This window comes from Oryctolagus cuniculus, chromosome 4 (genome assembly GCF_964237555.1).
Source record: "Oryctolagus cuniculus chromosome 4, mOryCun1.1, whole genome shotgun sequence".
Taxonomy (NCBI): domain Eukaryota; kingdom Metazoa; phylum Chordata; class Mammalia; order Lagomorpha; family Leporidae; genus Oryctolagus; species Oryctolagus cuniculus.
Genome location: NC_091435.1, coordinates 56,317,553 through 56,324,449, shown reverse-complemented (window position 1 = coordinate 56,324,449; position 6,897 = coordinate 56,317,553). Strand labels below are relative to the sequence as shown.

At 44.3% G+C, this 6,897-nt stretch overlaps 1 protein-coding gene across 1 annotated transcript in view; it reads left to right on the top strand.

Annotated features, from left to right (window-relative positions):
* Positions 1 to 6,897, top strand: part of ZBTB11 (zinc finger and BTB domain containing 11) — a 38,827-nt gene that overhangs the window by 853 nt on the left and 31,077 nt on the right. The gene's annotated exons all lie outside the window — the stretch shown is intronic.

The window sequence follows — 6,897 nt, the reverse complement described above, 5'->3', positions numbered from 1 at the left end:
GAGCCGCACTTCCCACAGGAAGGAGGCCGGGGAAGCGAGGGGCGGACCCTAGCCCGGGGTGGGGCTAAGGGGGCTTCCCCGGGGCCGGGCCAACGGCGAGGAAGGGCAGGTTGCGCGTCCTGCGCCAGATCCGCCCCCTTGGGCAACCCCTGCGGCAGTGTCCGTGTCCTTGGCGAAGAAGCTTCTGGCTCGTGAATCGGGAGCTTCCGTGTTGTGCCTTTTACGCCGCGTGCGGAAGGTTTTGGTGAAGGGCCAGTGCGTGCAGAGCTCAGGGTGTTGCAGGGTGTTGCAGTGCGTTCTGCTACAGTTTGGGCGAGTAGTTTTGAGGTTCTGTGCACGTGGCCCGGCGTAAATAATAATAATGTGCAGAAGTGATGAGGGGTGACGGTGTGAGCGGTTGTCTGGAACTGTTTTTAGAGCAGAAGAGAAATATGCAGAATAGTCAGTTAATAATTAATTCCGAATTTTTTAATATTCTTTTTATGGAAAGCGCTTTGGGAATTGGGAGGCATCATGTATATGATACCTAGGAGAGAGAAGGTTTGTGTTATTTTTTAAAGATTTACTTATTTGAAAGGCAGAGTTGGTTCACTTCCCAAATGGCAGCAACGGCAGGAGCTGGGCCAACCCAAAGCAGGAGCCAGGAGCTTCTTCTGGGTCTCCCACATGGGTGCAGGGGCCCAAGGACTTGGGCCATCCTCCGCTGCTTTTTGAGGCCATTCAAAGAGCTAGGTCTGACGTGGAGCAGCCGGGATTTGAACCGGTGCCTGTTTGTGATGCCAGCGCTGGAGGTGCACCTTTACCCGCTATGCCCCAGCGGGGTCCCAGTGATTTTTTTTTTTTTTTTTTTTTTTGATTGTCACAAAGTATGTCTATGAAGCTTCTTGAATCCTGGGATGTATGTTTAAAGTAGGACAGCAAGTGCTCTTGCCTTCTTAACCTCCTTCCTTGTCGACAAAGTTGATGAATATTGTATTTTCAGCCGATGTCTGGATTTATTTATTTATTGTTTTTTAAATTTGAAAGGCAGAGTTAGAGGAGAGAGTTTCCATCCACTGGTTCCCTCTCCAAATGGCTACAACAACTGGGGATGGCCCAGGAGCCTGGAACTTCTTCCAGGTCCCCCACGTGGCCAAGCACTTGGGCCATCTTTGCTGATTTCCCAGGCCCATTAACAGGGAGCTGGGTTGGAAATGAAGCAGCCAGGACTTGAACCCATGCCAATTAGGGATGCCGGTGCTGCAGGCCATGGATTAATGTGCACCACAGTGCCGGCCCCAATGTCTGGGTTTCTTTTCTTTATTTTTTTTATGATTTATTTATTTATTTGAGATGCAGTTAGACAGAGGGAGAGACAGAGATAGAGGTCTTCCATCCATTGGTTCACTCCCCAGGTGGCTGAAGCTGGTCCTGTCCAAAGCCAGGAACTTCTTCCTGGTCTCCCACGTGGGTACAGGGGCCCAAGCAGTTGGGCCATCTTCCACTGCTTTTCCAGGCCATTAACAGAGAGCTGGATAGGAAGAGGAGCAGCCTTGATGAGAACAGGTGCTATATGGGATTCTAGCGCCTCAGGCAGAGGCTTAACCATCTTTGCCACAATGCTGGCCCTGCCTGGATTTCTTTACTCCAAATATAGCTAGCTGGGGAGAGTAAACAGTGGGTAATCACTGCATTTTGTTAGGGTTGATTTGTTTTGACATTGTTTTGTTAAACAAATGTATCAGATTTAATAGTTCAGGAAACTGAAAACCAAAGGTAACATTGACCAAGCTTTTACATGCAGACATAGTTTTGAGCACTTAATTTGTTTCCACTCAATCTTCATGAAGCTTTGTGAGGTAGAAAATTTATATCTCCATATTACAGATATAACCAGGAGATTACACAGCTGATCTCTGGGATTTCAGCTCTTGTTAACTACTGTTATATGGTGTTTAGTGCTCAGAATTTTCTTTTCCTTAATTGATTATTTGTGGCTGATAGCTGGTGTGGCTGATAGCTAGTCTAGCTTTTTGTTTGTTTGTTTTATTGTTAGTATACAGTGACCAAAAAGACAGTGAATAAAAGATAGTGTTACCTTAATTTTTTCTTTTTTTGAAGAATAATTTATTTGACAGGGAGGTTTACAGAGAGAAGACAGAGACAGAGCTTCCATTTGTTGGTTTACTCTCCCAAATGGCCACAAAAGCTGGGGCTGGGCCATGCCAAAGCTAGGAGTCAGGAACCCCATGTGAGTCTCCCAACTGGTGGCAGGGCCCTGAGTACTTAGGCCATCTTCCCCTGCTTTCCCAGGCACGTTAGTGCTGGATTAGAAGTGGAGTGGCTGGCCTCAAAAAATGTATGAGATGCAGGCATTGTAGGCAGCGGCTTAAACTGCTGTGCCACATGCGGGTCCCAGTGTTAATCTTTAGTTTCACATACTTGAAAAGCAGAGCAACAGAGAGACAGTTGAGAGAGACCTTCCTTCTGCTGATTTACTACCCAAATGCCCAAAACAGCCAGGGCAGCCCAGGTTGAAACAAAAAGTGCTAACTCCATCCAGGTCTCTTACATGAGTGCCAGGTGACCAAGCACTTGAGCCATCACATGCTGCCTCTCAGGCACATTAGCAGGAAACTGAATTGAAAGCCACTGAGTAGCCGGTACCTAACCAGACACTATAGGTTGTGGGTGTTCCAAACCACAGCTTAATTCACTGTACCAACACCTATCTTCACCTTAATTTAAAAATGAAAGATAATGTTTGTGGTAATTCTGTGTGACTCTGCCTTTCAAATAAGTAAAATTTTCAAAATATTTTTAAAGATTTTAAGCAACTTATTTTTTTTTTTAGTAATTAAGGTTTTTTAACTTTATTGATTCTACTTTTAAGAGATGTAAACAGGTATAGGTTATGATGTAGAACTTATAACTGATTAAAAAAATAGCATTTTAAGTTATTTATTTGAAAAAGTTATTTATTTGAAAGGCAGAGAGAGATCTCTCATGTAGTTCACTCCCAAAATGCCCATAGCTGTTGGGGTTGGGCTGAGCCCCACTGAAACCAGGTCCCAAGAAACCAAATACTTGAACCATCACCCACTGCTCCCTAGAGTGTGTATCAGCAGGAAGCTGGTGTCAAGAACAGAGCCAGAACTTGAACCCAGGCACTTCTATATGGGATACAGGCATCCTAAGCCATGTCTTAACCACTAAACACCTACCAAAATAAGCAGTTTTTAATATGTCATAAACTACCAATGGATTTTTTAGAAATATACTCCAAAGCAGTTGTAGATTTTTATCTGGGAACTAGTAAGACTTAGTCAATATAATTTAAATGCTGAGAAAAAAAAAAAAACAAACTGTTGATTCTATCCCTTTTTTATTTTCGATTTATCTCTGGTGTGTGTGCTGGAGACAGTGCTTCAAAACCAGTCCACTAACAGTTGTATCAGGCATGGTTTTCTAGGATTCATTATTTAAGCTGCTGTTTCTGGAATGCTTCCATCATACTATAAACCAGTGTGTAGGCAAGATTATAGCATAAATTTTCCTTTTTTTGGGCACAATGAAAAACTGTGGCTTAGTGCCTAATTTTTGGATATTAGCCACCAAACTTATTTCAAAATGTAAAATGTTAATAGGTATTTTACCCGTACCTTTGTTATCCTATATTGCGTGTGCTGGAGTTTCAAAATGAATCTCCCCTGCCTCTGTCAAAAGCTGATATTGGAACCTACTATTAAATGCATCCCAAGTAAAGATTAGTTTAAATTAGAAGGTTAAAAGGGTTTAACTAGCAGAATCATCTAATGTGTTAAATTAGCAGCCAGCAGCAGTTCCTACCCTGACAACTCATTTTTGTTTAGACTGTGGGGATCAGTTAATGTTGTTGTTACCTAATCCAGAAGATATAGTCACTTAGAAAATTTGACAAGCACTGGGGTTATGTGACATACAGCTATAAATCATCAACATTTTTTAAGAAAATAAAATAAACTGAAAGACTGATATGCATAGAGCTCCAAGTACAACTCTCTGAGCAAAGGATGATCACTGAACTGAACAAGGAGGGAGTTGTTGTTGTTGTGTTTTTTTTTTTTTTTAAACAGGCAGAGTGGACAGTGAGAGAGAGAGACAGAGAGAAAGGTCTTCCTTTGCCGTTGGTTCACCCTCCAATGGCCGCTGCGTCTGGCACACTGCGCTGATCCAAAGGCAGGAGCCAGGTGCTTATCCTGGTCTCCCATGGGGTGCAGGGCCCAAGCACTTGGGCCATCCTCCACTGCCTTCCCGGGCCACAGCAGAGAGCTGAACTGGAAGAGGGGCAACCAGGACAGAATCCAGCGCCCTGACCGGGACTAGAACCCGGTGTGCTGGCGCCGCAAGGTGGAGGATTAGCCTAGTGAGGCGCGGCGCCGGCTGAGGAGGGAGTTTCTTGAACAGTTGCAAGGGTAAACTGTTCAGTTTGGCAGATCTCTGGAGCCATTATTTACATTTGGGATAATTTTGCCTCTTGGTAACAGCTGGCTAAGTCTAGAGGCAATTTCGATTGTCATAACTTAGAGGGGTGTTACTGGCATCTAGTTGAATATAATTTAGGGATGCTCCTAAACGTTCTGTCACATGTAGGATGTACCCTTCATGAAAAAGGGTGGTCTGGGGGCCGGTGCTGTGGCCTAGCGGATAAAGCCACTGCCTGCAGTGCCGGCATCTCATATGGGTGCCGGTTCGATTCCCGGCTGCTCCTCTTCCAATCCAGCTCTCTGCTGTGGCCTGGGAAAGCAGTAGAAGATGGCCCAAGTCGTTGGGCCCCAGCACCCGCATGGGAGACCCGGAAGAAGCTCCTGGCTTCTGAACGGCATAGTACTAGCCATTATGGCTAATGGGGGAGTGAACCAGCAGATGGAAGACCTAGCTCGCTCTCTCTCTCTCTCTCTCTCTCTCTGCCTCTCATTTTCTCTGTATAACTCTGACTTTCAAATAAATCTTTTTTTTTTAAAAAAAAGGATTGTCTGGCCCAGCATGTGAATACAGAGGGTCCCCAACTTAGATTCTTGTGGATTTTCCCACTTTACGATAGTATGGAATCTATATGCATTCAGTAGAAACCAGACTTTGAATTTAGTATACTCTTTGATGATGCTGGATGCCAGCAGTAAACTGCAGCTCCCAGTCAGCCATGTGATCGCTGGTAAACAAGCAGCATTTTTTTTTTTTAAACAGATATATTTATTTATTTGAAAGGCAGAGTTACAGAGAGAGTAGACACAGACTGGGGCTAGGTCAGGCTGAAGCCAGGAGCTTTTTCCTGGTTTCCCACGTGGGTAGTAGGGGCCCAATGACTTGGGCCATCTTCTTTCACAGAAGGGGCATTAGAAGAGAGCTGGATCAGAAGTGGAGCAGCCAGGACTCGAACCCAGTACCCATGTGGGATACTGGCACTGCAGGCAGTGGCTGAATGTGCTATACCATAACACCAGCCTCTACAGGTGGAATTCTGCAGTGAATCTGTTGCTGAGCCGTGATGATCTGTAATAGATGAGTGTGTTAAATGTATTCTCAACTTGAGATATTTTCAATTTACAGTGGGTTTATGAGGATATAACTTACAGTAAGCTGAAGAGCATCTGTCCTGAGGCAGAAACTGCCCCTCAAGCTGGTATTGTTTTCTTTTTTAAGATTTATTTATTAACTTGAAAGACGGTCACAGGAAGAGGGAGAGATCTTCTATCTGCTAGTTTACTCCACAAATGGCTGCCAACAGTTGGGGCTGGGCCAAGACAAATCCAGGAGCCTAGAGCTGTGTCTAGGTCTGCCATGTGGTTGCAGGGGCCCAGACATTTGAACCAGCATTCACTGCTTTCTCAGGTGCATTAAGCAGGAAGTTGTAATGAAAGTAGAGCAGCCAGGACTCCAGCTGTCACTCAGATATGGAATGCTGGTGTCATAAGCAGCAGCTTAATTTACTGTGTCATGGAATGAGCCCCTCAGCCTGTTTTTTTTTTTTTTTTTTTAGATGACTGCTCATTTAAATAATGTATTTTCTTTGTTCCCTTTATTTGCTCTGCAGACAACCTTTTTATTTTATTTTTTTTCAAATATTTGTTTTTTTATTTATTTGAAAGACAGAGTTACAGAGGCGGGGAGGGGAAGGTCGTCCATCTGCTGGTTCACTCCCCAGATGGCCGCAACAGGCGGAGCTGTGCTGATCTGAAGGCTCCTGCTGATCCAGGAGCTTCTTCCAGGTCTCCCACGTGGGTGCAGGGGCCCAAGGACTTGGGCCATCTTCTACTGCTTTGTCAGGCCATAGTAGAGAGCTAGATTGGAAGAGGAGCAACTGGGACTAGAACCCACGCCCATATGGGATGCCGGTGCTTCAGGCCAGGGCTTTAACCTGATGTGCTACAGCACCGGCCCCAGACAACTTTTTAATAGTAACTCGACTTTTATGTGGCCTTTTTGGTGGGAGTAGGTCCAAGAAACATTGACTAATGAAAATTACTTAAAAAACACATAGCGGCTTCTGTGTGTTAGCCACCATTCAAAGTACTTCATAAATATTATGTGTTACCCTTCCAACATTCCATGAGGTAAGCTCTACTTTATAATTGGTACATAGAGGCACTAAGAAGTTCAGTTGCTTGGCCATGGTCATAGAATTAGTGGGTTACTTTGCTGCATTAGTAATTCCAATCCCTTATAGCAATTCTTCACTCTTAAAATAATAAATTAACTATATTTATACATTATTGTCTTGTGTGATCAATTTGAGTTTATTTATTTGAAAGGCAGGATTGTGGCAGTTGGGAGGATAGCTTCCATTCACTGATTCATTTCCCAAATGGCTACAAAAGTCAGGGCTGAGCAAGGTTGAATCCAGGAGCCTGGAACTCCATCCAGGTGTCTCACATGGGT